The sequence below is a fragment of the Hyla sarda genome, chromosome 2 (assembly GCF_029499605.1).
Source record: "Hyla sarda isolate aHylSar1 chromosome 2, aHylSar1.hap1, whole genome shotgun sequence".
Classification (NCBI taxonomy): Eukaryota; Metazoa; Chordata; class Amphibia; order Anura; family Hylidae; genus Hyla; species Hyla sarda.
In genome coordinates, this window is record NC_079190.1 from 244,480,854 (window position 1) to 244,501,061 (window position 20,208).

A 20,208-nucleotide genomic window follows, 5' to 3' on the forward strand; every position below is an offset into this window, starting at 1 on the left:
AGGATTGTACTGATTATTGTGATTGTAATTATCATTATATTATCATTCACAGTAAATGCTGCATACATCAGTATCTGAACTACAGACGTACACTCATTGTCAAAAAACATAACCCTCGAATAATGTAATGGGATTGTAATGACAATAGATGAAGGTAATTACAATATTAGAGATGGATACATTTCTTAGGGACAACTGTACAACTGAAAGGAGGTTCTGGAACCCTGTTGGGCCACCTCTAGCTTGGATCCAATATGATACAGTTGGGCATGGAAGCATACAGGTTCCATATGGCATTCTGTAGCACATTTGCCCATAGATGTTGCAGCTGGGCCGGTATATCCTGCATATTTGTAGGTTGCCAAAACTGGATCATTGTAAATTCAATTAGAGATACATCTGAAGACTGGGCAAGCCAAGGAAGTGTTGTATCCTGAAGGAGACATTTCTGGGAAACCCTTGCTTTGTGTGGGTGAGTATTATTCTGCTGAAAAATGCCAGTTGGAAACTCAGTCATAAGGCTGAGGCAACACATGTGGCCGCAGGATGTCCTGCACATATCACTGAGCTGTTAATGTCCCTCAAATAAATACTAGGGGTGACTGACTAATGTGGGTGATGGCTTTCCAGATCAACACACCAGCAGTTGGGGCAGTGTGTCGTTCAACAGCAAAGGCAGGATTGCAGTACCCAGTAGTGTTGCTCGCGAATATTCACAATTCGAATTTTAATTGCGAATATCACATATTCGCAAATATTGCGAATATAGCACTATATATTTTCAATTACGAATATTTCCTTTTTTTTTGGTCACAGTACACATCACAGTTATCACTGCATCCCTCTCTGCTCTTCACATATGTGCATATTCGCGAATATTGAGCCCTCCCTTCCTTATTGGTATAGGGAACTAATGGGCTAATGCAGTGGTCTCCAACCTGCGGACCTTCAGATGTCGCAAAACTACAACTCCAGCATGCACGGACAGCCAACGGCAAGGGAGTGCAGGGGCAGTGAGCAGATATAGCCAGGGAGCAGGTGGAAGCCAATTAAGCTAATTGGGCCAGGTACCAATCATTGGTGCACTGGCCCTTTAAGTCTCAGAGAGCTGGCGCGCGCGCGCCCTAGAGAGCGGAGCCGCGCGCACCAGCACATGACAGCAGGGGACCGGGACGGGTAAGTGACTTGGGATGCGATTCGCGAGCGGGCGCGTCCCGCTGTGTGAATCGCATCCCCGACGGCCATGTCAGTGCAGCGCTCCCGGTCAGCGGGACCGACCGGGGCGCTGCAGGGAGAGAGACGCCGTGAGCGCTCCGGGGAGGAGCAGGGACCCGGAGTACTCGGCGTAACACACACTACGCCACCAGGGGTTCAAATCATGCAGTGCCAGATGTGTCCTCCTGCTTAAAGGAGTAGTCCAGTGGTGATTCAGTGGTGAGCAACTTATCCCCTATCTTAAGGATAGGGGATAAGTTGCAGATCGCGGGGGGTCCGACCGCTGGGGGCCCCCGCGATCTCCTGTACGGAGCCCCGACAGCCCGCGGGAAGGGGGCGTGTCGACCTCCGCACGAGGCGGCGGCCGACACGCCCCCTCAATACAACTCTATGGCAGAGCCGAAGCGCTGCCTTCGGCAATCTCCGGCTCTGCCATAGAGATGTATTGAGGGGGCGTGTCGGCCGCCGCCTCGTGCGGGGGTCGACACCCGCTATCTCGGCGGAGAGCCGGGGCCCCGTACAGAGAGATCGCAGGGGGCCCCAGCGGTCGGACCCCCCGCGATCTCAAACTTATCCCCTATCCTTAGGATAGGGGATAAGTTTTTCACCACTGGACTACCCCTTTAAGCCAGTACATGTCGGGGCCATCTGAAGTTTGGTAGAGAGCATTTGGATGATCCAGAAAAGTATTGGGAGAATGTCATATGGTCAGATGAAACCAAAGTAGAACTTTTTGGAAAAAACTCAACTTGGAGTGTTTGGAGGAGAAAGAATGCTGAGTTGCATCCAAAGAACACCAAACCTACTGTGAAGCATGGGGGGTGGAAACATCATGCTTTGTGGCTGTTTTTCTGCTAAGGGACCAGGACGACTGATCCATGTAAAGGAAAGAATGAATGGGGCCATGTATCGTGAGATTTTGAGTGAAAGGCTCCATCCAGCAGCAAGGGCATTGAAGATGAAACGTGGCTGGGTCTTTCAGCATGACAATGATCCCAAACACACCGCCCAGGCAACGAAGGAGTGGGTTTGTAAGAAGCATTTCAAGGTCCTGGAGTGACCTAGCCATTCTCCAGAACTCAACCCCATAGAAAACCTTTGGAGGGAGTTGAAAGTCCATGTTGCCCAACGACAGCCCCAAAACATCACTGCTCTAGAGAAGAACTGCATGAAGGAATGGGCCAAAATACCAGCAACAGTGTGTGAAAACCTTGTTAAGACTTACAGAAAATGTTTGACCTCTGTCATTGCCAACAAAGGGTATGTAACAAAGTATTGAGATGAACTTTTGTTATTGACCAAATACAAATTTTCCACCATAATTTGCAAATAAATTCTTTAAAAATCAGACAATGTGATTTTATGGATTTTTTTTTCTCATTATGTCTCTCACAAATGAGGTATACCTTTGATGAAAAATACAGGCCTCTCATCTTTTTAAGTGGGAGAACTTGCACAATTGGTGGCTGACTAAATACTTTTTTGCCCCACTGTATATGGTATACAGATCCTGTGCACAGCTGATATCTACCGCCATATGGTCCTGTAATTAATCACTTATATGGTATACAGCTCCTGTGTACAGCTGGTATCTACCACTATATGGCCACTGTATGAGGGAATACTGGTTGTGTATAGTGGTTTTATTCAGTGCAGAATGGTGGTATTATCCAGTTATTATGTGGTGGTATATATGTCCTCCTTGTATACTGATATTATTGGTCATGGAAAATTATCTTACATATGTTAACGGGATATATATATATATATATATATATATATATATATATAAAGAGAAGGTCTGACTCACTGACTCATCAATGCCCAGCCTAAACCCTTGGACCTAGTAAGCTGAATTTTTTCACAGGTGTTGTTTTTAAGACGTAGATGAGGAATAAGAAAGGATTTTTCGAAATTCAACCCTTAAGGGGGTAAAAAAGGGGTTGAAAGTTTGTACGGAGATCCGTAATTTTTGAAGCTAGAAGCATGAAACTTAGTTTTTAGGCTAAAAATTAGAGAGAAAGAAACACGTGTTTTAACATTTTCAAAAATTCCACCCCTGAATGGGTGAAATGGGGGTTAAAAGTTTGTATGAATTAACCCCTTGCCACAGAATGCCGGGTATACCCGGCGCTGCGGCATGGGAGGGTTATGAAGCGAGCTCAGGAGCTGAGCTCACATCATACCCGCATGGTCCCGGCTGCTATCAGCAGCCAGGACCCGTGGCTAATGCCGGACATCTCCATTCCGGCAGATGTCCGGCATTAACTCTTTAAATGCGGCTCCATGCTGGGAGCTGCAGTATCTGCATTAATAGACAGATCGCAGCGAGTGTCACTCCTGATACCCGCTATCAGGGCCGCCGTCAGAGGGCCCGGGCCCCGCTGCACCCCTCTGCGGCAGCAGAAGCGCAGAAGACCGCTATGTAAACAGCGGTCTCCTGCTTCTGGATGTACAGTATGCAAATTGCGTACATAATGTACGTAGAGGAGCGCGTGATGACGTAATTTTATCACGCAGCCTGCCAGGGAAGTCCCACGCCGCTACGGAGGCTGCTGAATGCCTGGGGTCAGCGCAGGATCGGCGGAAAGGTGAGTGGATTTTTTTTTTTTTTTAAAGAAAAACAGTAGCTATGTGGGGACATTATAACCTAACAGGGGCATTTTTATCTAACTGGGGCATTACTTATTTGGGCTCATTGTTACCCTACTGGGGGGCATTACCTATGGGAGGGTATGGCTACCTAACAGGGGGCATTACAGGGGGAACTATCTACTGGGGTCACTATATACTGGGGGCATTACCTACCTGAGGGCCCAACCTACCAGGGACTACGACCTACTGGGGCCACTTTCTACTGGGGGCACTACTCAGCTGGGGTACTCTATCTACTGGAGGCATTACAGGGGGGTGGGAGGGGGCCCAGGCCTAAAGCTGTGTAAGGGGCCCCAAAATTTCTGATGGCAGCCCTGCCCACTGTGATCCTCCTGTATAATGTATAGATGCGGCCGCTCTTCTATGGTTCCCTGCACTGACGTTTATATACATATTTCCCACAGAGAGCTATGATTGGCTGGAACCATCTGGCCAATCACTCTCTGCAGGAAATATGAATAGGTATATATATGCAGCAGTGCAGGGGACCATAGAAGAGCGTCCGGCCGCATCTATAAATTATACAGGAGGATAGGAAAATCGCAACAGACCCGGGGTGATCTGTCAATTAGTACAGGTACTACTACTTCCATCATGGAACAGTGTGTTCCATGCTGGGAGTAGTAGTACTACCTAAGAAATGTTTAAAAAAAAAAAAAAAAAGGAAAAAAAGGGAAAAACACACACACACACACACACACACACACACACACACTACGTTTTTATTATTGTCGGCTACATTTTTAGTGCCCTGCCCACACACATAAATTGATCCCTGTTTAAAAATTTATAAAAATTTCATTATAAAAAGATAAATTTAATTAAATACAATTTTTTCCATCACTACTGTATCTTTTTTTATAATTTTTTTAAAACCGCTGGCAAAAACGCCAAAGTTAAAACTCACATGGCGTTTTTCTTGGCATTTTTTCACTCCCACTCTGATAAAAATGCCAAACTAGGATTTGGATGGCGTTTTTGAAAACCAGCCTCTGGAGCCCAAAATAGCTGAAAAACACCTAAAGGATTAAAAAAAAAATGCCAAACTGAAAAACACCAAGTGCATATGGCATTTTGCAGTTTACTGTTGACTTGCAGCTAACATCTGGACATGACGTTTGTTTCGCAGAAAAGATGCTCTGCGGCAAAATGGGCGTTTTTTACAGTGTTTTTGTGTAAAAATCCTCAGTGGAAGAAGATTAAATGTTGCCATCTAGTGTCAATAAAATAGAATTACAAACATAGCTATTTAGTGTCACTAGGCAAAAACTAAAATTCAATCTTGGTATCAAGAAAGGCCCTCTCCAAAAACCCGGACTACCCCACAGCTCAATCTCATACTACTTGATACCTCTCATACTGCGTGAATATTGGTAAAAAATAATCTAAATACTACACACAACATAGTGCTAACTGCACTCTACACACAGTATACAGAGTATAATACATAGGAAGAGCTTCCTGGTTGTTCGGTCTCCATCCCTCTTCTCCTTTGTAGAGCAATTGTCTAAGGTGATTAAAGGGGTACTCCGGTGGAAAACATTTTTTTAAATCAACTGGTGCCAAAATTAGTAAATTAGGAAAGAAATGTATAAAGTTGTATAGCTCACTTAGTAGTAGATTGTACCTGAGGTTAAAGGTGTTGCCTTTACCCAAGAAGGCCTATAATTAAAATATATGGAGGTATGTAAACATAATTTATATAAAACCAGTCCTCAAGGTACAATTTGAAAGTAAGAAAAATAGGTACAATAAGAGTTGGTCCAGTGAAAGTTAATATATGGTATTTATTAGATACAACAATTGATTAAAATGAATATATATAATATAGGACAACCTATAAAGCCCCAGCAGGGCCCTTGCATGGGGTATAGGGGTCCAAGAGAATAGTAAGAACGGTAATAAAAATTATAAAAATGTAGGGGTATGCTGTATATCGAAACAATTATTAATAGTCTCTGGTATAGATAAAATTCATTCGGTTGAAGCGCTTATTAGTCAATTTGTCACAGTTCAATCAAAGAAATGTTTAGAATGTTCAGCGTTGAAGTGAAAGTATACTGTGATAATAAGCTGGTAGGTTGTCACAGTTCATTCATAAATTGGGGATACAAAGTTGTTGTAGTGATGCAGTGTAACAATATTGACACAGTTCGTGTGGCAGTATACAAATATTATCACAGCTCAGTCGTCGGTAGGTGATACAAAGTTATTGTAGGAGAGCGCTGCACTGAGGTATCGTACTGAGTCTGAACGGCTGTTTATGATAGGGTTCGATGCACAGCACCACTCACCGGCTCCTAAGGGGAACGGGACAGGATAGGCTGGCACGGCTGGGCAGTCGGCACAGATGGGTAAGTACCTGTCCGGCAGTTGGGTGGCTGAGTCCTGGGCTGGCACGACTGGCGTCCGGCCTATTGAAGTAGATGTCCTGGACTCTGGTTTGCCGCTGGGTTTTCCGGAGCTGGTTGTGGGAGTGGTGATCTGTGATGGCGTCCTCGTGTCTGAACAGAGTGCTGACTGCGCGTGTGATGCGGTGGTCACCGAACAAAGGGCATCCAGCAGTTGCAAATGCCGGAATGGCAAATTGATTCTGAATATCGATATACAGTATATTATAGAATAGCTATACGCATTTCAAGGCCTCGGGCCTTTTCTTCAGTAGCAATGGGGATGTATTGAGAGGAAAATATAGAACTATTTATAGTGTCTGTACTGTGATGTCATTATCGTTTGGGGTCGGTGTAAAAACCTCCAACCTCTCCCAGCTCATCGACCGCCTTCTCCAACCCTTCGTGCAAACAACTAGATTTTACCTCCAACCTCTCCCAGCTCATCGACCGCCTTCTCCAACCCCTCGTGCAAACAACTAGATTTTACCTGTTTTTGCTGATGTATTTTCACCCATATTGCTTTCTTTTTTTCGATTGAAATGATTTTCTAATTTCCTATGAAGACTTGGACATGGTTTTATATAAATTATGCTTATATACCTCCATAGATTTGTAAATTACTTGTGTGGTGAGGGTGTGATGAGGGCAGATGTTATTACCCTAGGGGCAGATGGCATTAACCCCGCCAGGGCGTGGTTTTACCTCTACACCACCCAAAGGTATGACCGCTGGATCCTGGGCTAGGCAAGGGGCAAATAATGACTCTGACACCAAGTTACGGAACAACGGCAGCTTTACTGAGGCAGACAGATGGAATAGTATTTACAGCTCAGTTAGGCCCAAGGAGGTGACCAGTGACTTCAGAGACCTTAGGGCTCGCTGAGACTTGTAGTAAATTTGGTCAATTTGCTGCAGGCCCATGCTGACTTGATACAGGCAGATCTCGACTGACTTGACTAGACTGACTTTACCCCGTGTGTAGCTTACTAGTTTTTGGCGTTCACCTGTGGGGTACTGGATTAGTGGAAGCATGGCTACGTGGTAGGCTTTAAGGGGTACTCCACCCCTAGACATCTTATCCCCTATCCAAACGATAGGGGATTAGATGTCTGATCGTGGTTGTCCACGGTATAGCATGCGGCATCCACCTGTTTCTTGTCCGTAAGCGCTGGAGGGTCTGGGTCGCGACCACGGGAACGGAAGTCCATGACGTCATGACTCCGCCCCCCGTGTGACGTCACGCCCCGTTCCCTCAATGCAAGTCTATGGTAGGGGGCGTGACGGCCATCACAGTAGAAACATTAGTCATGTGACCTAAGGTCCTGCAGACACTACATAGATAAATACATTTACACTAATTATATACATGTGACACATATAATTAAGGAACAAAGAGGTGAATAGGGGTTATCTCAGCAAGCGGACCCCAATGGTACTAAGGAACTCTGACTTTGGGGACCCAACACACAAGGTACAGTATGAAATACAGTACCGGGACACCACATAGGCACTTAGGACTGTTTATGGAACATAGAGGAAAGGGGGGGCTCAGGGGTCACTGAAATAGAGTCCACCTGACGGGGCAGCAGTGGTACAGGGGTGCAACTCCTGTACTGGGCCACCACACTTCTATCTAAAAAAATCATAATCCTTCCAGTACTTATTAGCAGCTGTATACTACAGATTTCTTTTCTGTCTGTCCATAGTGCTCTCTGCTGACACCTCTGTCCATGTCAGGAACTGTCCAGAGCAGCATATGTTTGCTATGGGGATTTCCTCCTGCGCTGGATAGTTCCTGACATGGACAGAGGTGTCAGCGGAGAATAAGTACTGGAAGGATTAAGATTTTTTAATTGAAGTAATTTACAAATCTGTTTAACTTTCTGGCACCAGTTGATTTGAAAAAAACAAAACAAAAAAAAATAAAATAAACGTTTTCCACTGGAGTACCCCTTTAACCTCTTGGGGACGAAGGGTGTACAGGTACACCCTTGCTCCCTGGTACTTAAGGACCAAGGGCGTACCTGCACGCGGCGGGCGGGGAACGGACGGTGATGCCTCCTGAAATCATTCAGCAGGCATCCCATGCAAATGCCTAGGGGGGTCCTGAGAACCCCCCCCCCCCCCCCATGTCGGCGATCGCAGCAAATCGCCGATCAATTCAAATTGGCGACTTGCCGCTTTTCCGGGCTGATCGAGTCTCTGACCCGATAGCCCGGAAAATAGGGATGATCGGAGCTGTCACCTCCTCCTATCCCCTGTGATTGGCCGATCGGTGGACTGATCGACGAATCACAGGGCAGGGGCGGGGGAACGTTCATTTGCCCCGCTCTGCCCTCCCCTGGATGTCGGGGCAGAGCGGAGGAAAGATGGCGGCAAGATGTGGTGGCCGTGTATGCGACTTGTAATTTCCCCCCCACCCCCTACCCCATGTGAAAGTACAGGGTACATTCACACGGGCGGGGGTTTACAGCAAGTTTCCCGCTTCAAGTTTGAGACGCAGCAAATTTTCCGCTGCAGCTGGAAACACACTGTAAACCTCCACCCGTGTGAATGTACCCTAAAAACACTACACTACACTAACCCTAAATAAAGAGTGAAACACTACATATACACTACACCCTTACAGTGTTCCCTCCCCCCCGCCCCCCACAATAAAAATAAAAAACGTCTTGTACGTCAGTTTTTCTAAAACGGAGCCTCCAGCTGTTGCAAAATAACAACTCCCAGTATTGCCGGACAGCCATTGACGGTCCAGGCATGCTGGTAGTTTTGCAACAGCCGGAGGCACCCATTTTGGGGAAAGCTGAAGTACAGTATTTTTGGTGGCAGAAGCAAGTGTAACACTTGCATCAGGGTACACCCCTATGAAAATGCCTAATTTAGGCCTTAAATGCACATGGCGCTCTCTCACTTTGGAGCCCTGTCGTATTTCAAGGCACGAGTTTAGGGCCACATCTCCGTACTCGGGAGAAATTGCGCTACAAATTTTTTGTGGCTTTTTCTCCTTTTACCCCTTATGAAAATGTAAAGTTGGGGTCTACACCAGCATGTTAGTGTACATTTTTTTTTATTTTTTACACCAACATGCTGGTGTTGCCCCATACTTTTCATTTTTATAAGAGGTAAATGGAAAAAAAGACCCCCAAATTTTGTAACACACTTTCTCCCAAGTACTGAAATACCCCATATGTGGGCGTAAAATGCTCTGCGGGCGCACAACAAGGCTCAGGAGTGAGAGCGCTCCATGTACATTTGAGGCCTAAACTGGTGATTTGCACAGGGGTGGCTGCTGGTTACAGCAGTTCTGATATAAACGCAAAAAAATAAACACCCACATGTGACCCCATTTCGGAAACTACACCCCTCACGGAATATAACAAGGGGTATAGTGAGCCTTAACACCCCACAGGTGTCTGACAGATTTTTGGAACAGTGGTCCGTGAAAATGAAAAATGTAATTTTTCATTTGGACAGCCCACTGTTACAAAGATCTGTCAAACGCCAGTGGGGTGTAAATGCTCACTGTACCCCTTGTTACGTTCCTTTAGGGGTGTCGTTTTCCAAATAGTATGACATGTGAGGTGTTTTTCGCTGTTCTGGCACCATGGGGGCTTCCTAAATGAGACATGCCCCCCAAAAACCATTTCAGCAAAATTTGCTTTCCAAAAGCCAAATGTCACTCCTTCCCTTCTGAGCCCTCTAGTGCACCTGCAGATCACTTTACATCCACATATGATGTATTTCCTTACTCGAGAGAAATGGGGTTTCAAATTTTGGGGGACATTTTCACCTATTACCCCTTGTGAAAATGAAAAATTTGGGGTAACTTCAGCGTTTTAGGGGAAAAAATAAAAATTTTCATTTTCACTTTCACTTCCAACTTTATTGAACTTTGGGGTGTTAAGGCTCACTGGACCCCTTGTTACATTCCTTGAGGGGTGTAGTTTCCAAAATAGTATGCCATGTGGGGTGTTTTTTGCTGTTCTGGCACTATGGGGGCTTCCTAAATGCGACATGCCCCCCAAAAACCATTTCAGCAAAATCCCATTGTCGCTCCTTCCCTTCTGAGCCCTCTAGTGCACCCACAGAGCACTTTACATCCACATATGAGGTATTTCCTTACTCGAGAGAAATTGGGTTACAAATTTTGTGGGGCATTTTCTCGTTTTACCCCTTGTAAAAAAAAAATGGGTCTATAAGAACATGTTAATGTACAAAATGCAAAAAAGGATACAAATAACAACGAAAATTTACCACTATGATAAAGTAGAATATGTCACGAAAAAACAATCTCGGAATCAGAATGAAAAGTAAAAGCATTCCAGAGTTATTAATGCTTAAACTGACAGTGGTCAGATGTGCAAAAAATGCTCCCGTCCTTAGGGTCAAAATGGGCTCGGTCCCCAAAGGGTTAAGGGATCTGACAGGTTATTAAATGCAAGGGTTAACTTACCTTTTTCCTTCATTGTGGGTGTTTACTCAGTGTATATACTTGTGATTCTGATATTGCTTTGTCATATATATTGTACGTTTATGCTGTAAAATTTGGCCAATACTATTAGTTTTTTTTTATTGAAAACACAAAAAATAAGAACAGTTTTTTCACTGCAATATAGTATGTTACATATTTTTGTACATAATCTTTATATATACTATGAAATGTACATTCCTAATAATTTTGTACTTTTTGTTTTCATGCACTGAGGTAAGTTTGCAAATGTTTAGATGGGCCACAATGAGGAATACCCCCCACAAATCATGCAATTTTGAAAAGTACTGCTCGAAGGTCAAGTTTTTTACAGGAGAAAATAATGGGGTCTAGGTGTAAAGAAATGCATTTTTTCCTCAAATCTGTCATTTGTGGCATTTAGGGTACAGCACACATAAATGGTGCAATGCATGATAACATTTTTTTCATGTTTAGCTATTTTTTTCTCGTGTTTAGAAATATTTTGCATGCTTTGGCATACACATGAATGGGTTCCATTATTTTCATTTTTATTTCCATTTCTCAGATTCTCTAACAGAATTGATTAACAGAAATTAAAAATGCTGATGTGAACCCACCCCTGTAGATATTCCATGTTGTGCCAACAAATCTATTGACTATTAAATATAGCCATTGTATACAGCAACCTACTTTGCTATATATTGCAGTGTTTCCCAACCAGGGTGCCTCCAGCTGTGACAAAACATGTCACGTGGAGGCCATACACACTACTGAGCCTCATTCTGATTTGTTTTGAGGACATTACATCAAAGTTGGATCAGCCTATAGCAGTGATGGCGAACCTTTTTGAGCCCGAGTGCATAAACCGTAATGCACGCCAATCTTTTGTTCCATCAAAGTGCCAGCACAGCAATTAAATCAGAATACTGATGTGTGTGGGGTGATGTATGTTTGAGGGGTGCTGTGTGTGTTTTTGGGGTACGGTTTGTCTAAAGGTGCTGTTTGTGGGGGTGCTGATTGTGAGGTGCTGTTTGTGGGGGTGCTGTGTGTGTGTTTGAGGGGTGTGAGGTGATGTGTGGCCGAGGGGTGCTATGTGTGTGTTTGAGTGGTGCTGTTTGAGGGGTGCTGAGTGTGTTTGAGGGGTGCTATGGGTGCTGTGTGGGGGATGGGGTACCTAATACAAAATACATACATAAAATACATATAAAAAATGTTATTTCAGCTACCATGTTGCATGCTAGGGTGGTGCTGCAGTAGTTTTTAGTATTTTTGCTGGTAGAAGAGCACAGACTGCAGAGAGTGGGCCGTGTCCCGTGTATCAGAACAAAGGAAACAAAAAAGGGTGCCTCTTTCAAGGTGCTTGCAGTTTTAAAACATCAAACCTTTAATCTGTATGCACAATAAATAGAAAAAGGTGGACATCAATCTTAAAAGAGAAGCAAAACTCCAACACGTTTTGAGCTAAATGTAGTTTAGCTCAAAACGCACTGGAGTTTCACTTTTCTTTTATGATGTCCACCTTTTTCTATTTATAATACTTACAGATTAAAGGTTTGATTTTTTTAATACTACATGCACTGTTATCCTTGGATAATATAATACATATATACATACGCCATACATACATACACACATCATACACACATAACATATATATATATATATATATATATACATATATATATATATATATATATATATATACACACACACACACACACACACATCATACGTACATAAAGAATGCCCTGGAAGGGATAGAATAGGACTGGAGGGGCACATGACAGGGGAATTATGCAGCAGGGATAGGGTTAAATGGAGTTGAGTGGGAAGCTGTTAGAGGAAAGGGAGGAGTTAAGAGGGGGGGTATAAGGAAGGAATAGGAAGTTAGGGTCAGTCGGGACGCAGGAAGGAAAGTGTACAGTCGACGGTGCTCCCTACCTGAACTGTGATGGAGGAGATTCTGCGGAGGGTGAGAGAGGAGGCGCTGCTCCGTGGGCCCCAGTGGTTTGCGGAGCAGTTCCCTGCTTACACTGCTCCGATGGCGCTGCCGGTGGCGGAGCCCGGGTCCCGGTCTAGCGGCCGGCGCTCTCGTCCGCCTGCGCGCTTGTCCCCTAACACCTCTCCTTCTGCGCGGCGCAGGCGGGTGAGCCCTTTGGCCGCTGCCGCGAGGTCCGGGGAGGCCAGTGGTGTGCGGCCTGAGGGTGCGTCTGCCGTGCTTGCCGGTGCGGCAGGGCAGAATGCGGTGCGCCCCGTGCTCGTCGGAGGGAGCGTGGATCGGCGGCCTGCAGTTTTTTGTTGTTGGGTTGCATGCTTTGTTGCGGGGTAGCGGGTTGTATGCGGGTGGGTCGCCGTTACCTGTGTGGGGCGCAGCGGAGGGATCTGGGGGGCAGGTGGCTCCGGGGGTAGTGCTGGGTGTGGCTTCTGTGGGTGGCGCGGGGCTTCAGCAGGTGGGGACTCCCCGGTGGTAGTGGCTTCGGGGTCCGGTGGGGGGGTTCGTTTGGCGGATGCGGCTCGGGGGGAGGTTTATGTGTGCTTTGAGGGCCCCTTAGGCGCACACCTCAGGGCCGAGGTGAGGGAAAAAATTTGGAAGCGGGAGTACGTGGATATTTTTTCGCTACTCCCGCTCGAAAAATTTAACCTGGATAGGGTGCGTCCGGATGAGTCCAAGCGGTTGGAGAAGGTGGAGGAGGAGGAGCGTCGGCGGTATCGGCTGATACCGCGGACGTTCTCAAATTGGCTTCATCCTTCGCTATTTTGGCCAGTGTGGTGGGGGAAAAGTCGCCGGAGTTTGCTCCGGTCTCTTTTGTTATATGGATGCGGTGGGGGAGGCGTACAGGGTGTACGGGGGTTCGGTGTGGCTTCGGTACGAAGAACAATTTTGGCAGCGTATGGCGGTGCGTCCTGACCTGCGGTGGGACCATAAAGATATTGGGCTGTGGATACGGCTCATGGCCGCTCGACGCGGGGGCCCCCCCCCCGTGTCGAGCGGCCATGAGCCGTATCCACAGCCCAATATCTTTATGGTCCCACCGCAGGTCAGGACGCACCGCCATACGCTGCCAAAATTGTTCTTCGTGGCTTGCAGTCCTTTCGGGACAGCGCAGGGAGGGCTGGTTCCGGGTCTGGGTGGTTGGCGGGGGATGGTAAAGGAGTGTGTTGGCAATTCAATGAAGGGAATTGCAAGTTCGGCGCTGATTGCCGATTTAAACACGAATGTTCTGGCTGCGGCGTGGGAGGATACGGGCTGTCGCGCTGTTTCCGGCGGGGAAAAGGGAAGCTGGGAGAGGTTGACGCGAAGAGGGGCGACCCCGGTGCAGGTGGGAAGGATGGCACCTTTACTCACCAGGTACCCAAATAGGGTTGCGGCGGAATTTTTGCGGTCTGGGTTTACGGAGGGTTTTCGTATCCCCTTCGAGGGGGTGGGCTCGGGGAATGGGGCAGTTTGGAATCTGGTTTCGGCGTTGGCCCGCGCAAAGTTAGTTGAGGAAAAGTTGTTAAAAGAGGTGTCGTTAGGTCGGATGGCTGGACCGTTTGAGTCGCCTCCTTTAATGGGCTTGCGGGTCTCCCCATTGGGTTTGGTCCCTAAGAAAGAACCCAACAAGTTTCGCCTTATTCATCCCCTCTCCCATCCGGTTGGGGGGTCGATGAATGACGGCATTGACCCGGCGCTTTTGCGCTGTGCCGTTTGATGCGGCGCTGGTGTGGGTTCGGAAGTACGGCAGGGGGGCATTGTTGGCTAAGACGGAAATTGAGGCTGCGTTTTGTCTTTTGCTGGTACACCCGGACAGTTTTGCGTTGTTGGGGTGCTGTTTGGGGGGTCGTTTTTTTGTGGATTTGTGTTTACCTATGGGCTGCTCTGTTTCCTGTGCGTTTTTCGAGCAGTTTAGTTCCTTTTTGGAGTGGGTGGTGCGGAGTGAGTCGGGTTTGGAGTCGGTTCTGCACTACCTGGACGACTTCCTTTTTTTGGGCCCGGCTGGGTCTAGGGTGTGTGCGATTTTGCTGCGGGAAAGGGAGCGGGTGTCGGGTTGGTTTGGCGTCCCGTTGGCGCCTGAAAAGACGGAAGGCCCGTCCACGTCGGTAAAATTTTTGGGCATAGTGATCGACACTGTGGCCATGGAGTGTCGGCTGCCCGAGGATAAGCTGGGAGAACTGAGGGAGGCGGTGGGGAGGGCATGTCGGGTTCGCAAGTTACAACTGCGGGAGGTCCAATCTTTGTTGGGCCGTCTCAATTTTGCGTGCCGGATCATGCCTATGGGGCGTTTTTTTGCAGGCGTCTCGCTGCGGCTATGGCGGGTGTCTCGCGGTCTAACCACTATGTGCGGCTGTCGGCTGGGTTGCGGGCGGACCTGGGGGTGTGGCTTGGATTTTTTGAGTCGGTATAATGGCCGTTCGGTGGTGATGGGGAAGCCGGTGTCGAGTGTGGATTTGGACTTGTATACCGATGCAGCAGGGGGCTGCGGGTTTGGGGCTTTTCTTCAGGGTCAGTGGTGCGTGGGGCAATGGCCGGGTGAGTGGCAGGAGGCGGGGTTGACGAAAAATCTTGCATTCCTGGAGCTGTTCCCGATTGTGGTGGCGGTGTTTGTGTGGGGTGAGATGTTTCGCAATCGGAAGGTGTGCTTCCGATGTGATAACATGGGAGTGGTCTTGGCCATTAACAACCAGACGGCGAGTTCTCCGCCCGTGGTTACGTTGCTGCGGCATTTGGTGTTAAGGGTGTTGGAACTTAATTCACAGGTGGTGGCGTTGGATGTACCGGGGGTGGATAATGCGGTGGCTGACGCTCTCTCTCGTCTACAGTGGGAATTGGCGCCGGAGGCCGAGGTGACCGGCCTTCCATGTCCGGAATGGCTGTGGCGTCTGGTTTAGAGGTGGCGCTTGCTTTGGTCGGCCGCTCAGTGTGCCAGGCCACTTGGTCGTCTTATCGGCGCTGGTGGTCAGACTGGGAGAAGCTGGTGGGGCAGTTGTCAATTGCGGGCGCCCCCGCGGAATGGGAGGCGGCCTTGTTGTTTTATGTTGGTAGAGCGTTTTGCGAAGGGGTGTCCCCGGCGGGAATTGGTCGATGGATGTCGGCCTTGGAATTTTGGTTTAACCTCTTAAGGACGCAGGGCGTATGGATACGCCCTGCATTCCGAGTCCTTAAGGACGCAGGGCGTATCCATACGCCCGTGGGAAATCCGGTCCCCACCGCTAGCCGGTTGGGGACCGGAGCCGGATGCCTGCTGAAATCATTCAGCAGGCATCCCGGCACATCGCCCAGGGGGGTCCTGAGACCCCCCCATGTCGGCGATCGGAGAAAATCGCATGTCAATTCAGACATGCGATTTTCTCCAATTCCGGGCTGATCGGGTCTCTGGTGACCCGATCACCCGGAAAATAGGGCTGATCGGAGTTGTCAGCAACAACCCCGATCAACCCAAAGGATTGGAGTGAGATCGCAAAGCTGCGATCTACTCCTATCCCCTGCCATTACTCAGAACGGAGTTCTGACCAATGGCAGCGCAGGACAGGGGGTTGCCATGGCAACCCCCCGTTCTGCCCGCCCCTGGATGTCAAGGGGCTCTGGAAAGAAGATGGAGGCCGTACCTGCAGGAGAAGATGCCTGGGGACCTGGGATCTGCGCTGGAGCCTGCAGGATCCTGATCAGGTAGGGAATCCACAGTGGGGGGGGGGGGGGGGGGGGGGGGATTGAAAGTGAAAGTAAATCGATCTTTACTGTGGCAACCACTAGGGGGGCCAAACTGCAACTCCCAGCATGCCCAGAGAGCCAAAGGCTGTCTGGGCATGCTGGGAGTTGTAGTTTTGCAACATCTGGAGGGTCACAGTTTGGAGACCACTGTTACAGGGGTGCCCAAACAGTAGCCCTCCAGATGTTGCCAAACTACAACTCTCAGCATGCCTAGACTGCCCAGGCATGCTGGGAGTTGTAGTTCTGTAACATCTGTCCCTTCAGATTTAGCAATTTTCATGACATTTTTGAAAATTGCTGCTCTACTTTGAAGCTCTCTAATTTTTTCAAAAAGCAAAAATATGTCCATTTTATGATGCCAACATAAAGGAGACATATTGTATTTGTGAATAAAAATAACATTTATTTGGAATATCCATTTTCCTTACAATTAGAGAGCTTCAAAGTTAGAAAAATGCAACATTTTCAAAATTTTCATGAAATTTTGGGATTTTTCACCAAAAAAGGATGCAAGTAACGCCGAAAATTTACCACCAAAATAAAGTAGAATATGTCACGAAAAAACAATCTCAGAATCAGAATATTCGGTAAAAGCATTTTCGCGTTATTAATTTGTAAAGTGACGGTGGTCAGAATTGCGAAAAAGGGCTCAGTCCTTAAGGTGAAAAAGGGCTGTGTCCTTAAGGGGTTAAAGTTCGGGGTTTGCCGGATGTATCTAAGTCGTTTTTGGTGCGGCAGGCATTGCGGGGGTTTCGCAAGGGGGCGGTGTCCAGGGATGTGAGGCGCCTGGTGACTTTTCCGCTTTTGTGTCAGTTGGGGGTGGCGTTGGGGGAGATATGTTTTTCGGATTATGAGTGTCGCTTGTTTCGGCTGGCGTTTGCGTTGGCGTTTTTTGGGGCGTTTCGTATTTCGGAACTGGTGGCGCCTAGTAAGCGTGCGTGTTGGGGGTTTACTTTTTTCCGATGTTAGTCTGGCTGATGGGGTGTTGCGATGTTTTTTGCGCCGTTCTAAAACGGATCAGGTGGGTCGTGGGGCGACTGTGAGTTTGGCGGCTTTGCGGGACTCGGATATGTGTCCGGTTTTTTGTTATGCCGCATTTTTAGAAGTTCGGGTAGGGGTTGTGGGTCCTCTTTTGGTACATGCGGACGGGGGTTTCTTGTCGCGTTTTCAATTTGTTGGTGTTTTTCGGAAATGTTTGGTGATAGTGGGTTGCGGTGCGAGGGAGTATAACTCTCATTCATTCCACATCGGGGCGGCCACCGAGACATCTCGGTGGGGCTTGGGGCCTGACGTCATTTAGCGGATCGGGAGGTGGGAGTCGGAGAGGTTTCAACTGTATGTCCGTCCTCATTTGGTGTGAGTGCTGTGCGTTTTGGGAGTGCGGTTGGTAGTTTGTTCTTGTTTCTTTTGTCTTTCAGGTGACGGCCCGGGACTGATTTGGATTGTCGGCCACTCATATGTAGTGAGGGGTGGGGTGAGGGCCGGTGTTCGCCCAGCGGGCCGGCAGTTGGGTTTGGAGAGTTCAGCAGGACAGGTGCACTGGTTGGGAAAGGGGGGTATGAGGTATGCGAAGTTGTTGGCCAGGGTTCAGTTCTTTGTCCATTTAGAAAGGGCCCCCGATGTCCTTGTTATACACCTGGGAGGGAATGATTTGGGTGTGCGGAGATCGCGCGATCTGATCAGGGACATCAAGCTTGACTTGCTCAGGTTGTGGTCGTCCTTTCCTGGCCTGATTATTGTGTGGTCCGAGATGGTGGCTAGGCGCAAGTGGAGGCAGGCTCGTTCGGTGGTGGCCTTAAATAGTGCTCGGGTTAAGGTTAATAAAGTTGTTAGCAAATTCGTGGGCCGGAATGGGGGACTAGAGGTGCACCATCGGGAATTGGAAGGGGGCCCTTTGGAGTTCATGGCGGAGGATGGCGTCCATCTCAATGTTTTGGGAATGGATCTGTGGATTTTGGAGATTTGGGAGGTAGTGGAAAGAGCCCTTAGTTTGTGGAGGAACGGGGACAAGTGAGGTGTCACTTGTCGCCGTTGTGGCGGTGGCAGGAGAGAGACCTGGAGGTACATGTGGATGGCATGGAGGTGATGGGATACAGTGTGGAGGTGGGCTGGGAGCGGTACCCAGCCCGATGGAGAAATTCTTCAAGGGGACATGAGTCCCAGGATGGTCGGGGGGCCTCACAAAACGGTGCTCCTGTGCAGGTGCTCACGGCTAGGAGTAAGGGAGGCCCCATTCTAGTTTGGGCTCGGTAACAGTGCCTTCAGGTACTCCTCCTCCTGTATTAGGGACATGTTAACTTATGTTAAATTATGTTTAAGGATGTTTATACAATGTTTATGTATGATGTTCATACTATAGTTGCATTACAACGTTTTAATTGTGTTATTTAACCCCTTAAGGACCAGGCCATTTTATACCTTAAGGACCGGAGCGTTTTTTGCACTTCTGACCACTGTCACTTTAAACATTAATAACTCTGGAATGCTTTTAGTTATCATTCTGATTCCGAGATTGTTTTTTCGTGACATATTCTACTTTAACTTAGTGGTAAAATTTTATGGTAACTTGCATCCTTTCTTGGTGAAAAATCCCAAAATTTGATGAAAAAAATGAAAATTTTGAATTTTTCTAACTTTGAAGCTCTCTGCTTGTAAGGAAAATGGATATTCAAAATAAAACATTTTTGGGTTCACATATACAATATGTCTACTTTATGTTTGCATCATAAAATTTATGAGTTTTTACTTTTGGAAGACACCAGAGGGCTTCAAAGTTCAGCAGCAATTTGGAAATTTTTCACAAAATTTTCAAACTCGCTATTTTTCATGGACCAGTTCAGGTTTGAAGTGGATTTGAAGGGTCTTCATATTAGAAATACCCCATAAATGACCCCATTATAAAAACTACACCCCCCAAAGTATTCAAAATGACATTCAATAAGTGTATTAACCCTTTAGGTGTTTCACAGGAATAGCAGAAAAGTGAAGGAGAAAATTCACAATCTTAATTTTTTACACTCGCATGTTCTTGTAGACCCAATTTTTGAATTTTTGCAAGGGGTAAAAAGGAGAAAATTTTTACTTGTATTTGAAACCCAATTTCTCTTGAGTAAGCACATACCTCATATGTCTATGTTAATTGTTCGGCGGGCGCAGTAGAGGGCTCAGAAGGGAAGGAGCGTCAAATGGTTTTTGGGGGGCATGTCACCTTTAGGAAGCCCCTATGGTGCCTGGACAGCAAAAAAAAACCACATGGCATACCATTTTGGAAACTAGACCCCTCAGGGAACGTAACAAGGGGTAAAGTGAACCTTAATACCCCACAGGTGATTCACGACTTTTGCATATGTAAAAAAAAAAAAAAAAATGTTTTACCTAAAATGCTTGGTTTCCCAAAAATGTTACATTTTTAAAAAGGATAATAGCAGAAAATACCCCCCAAAATGTGAAGCCCAATTTCTCCCGATTCAGAAAACACCCCATATGGGGGTGAAAAGTGCTCTGCTGGCGCACTACAGGTCTCAGAAGAGAAGGAGTCACATTTGGCTTTTTGAAAGCAAATTTTGCTCTGGGGGCATGCCGCATTTAGGAAGCCCCTATGGTGCCAGAACCGCAAAAAAAAAAACACATGGCATACCATTTTGGAAACCAGACCCCTCGGGGAACGTAAAAAGGGGTAAAGTGAACCTTAATACCCTACAGGTGTTTCACGACTTTTGCATATGTTAAAAAAAAATTTTTTTTTACCTAAAATGCTTGGTTTCCCAAAATTTTTACATTTTTAAAAAGGGTAATAGCAGAAA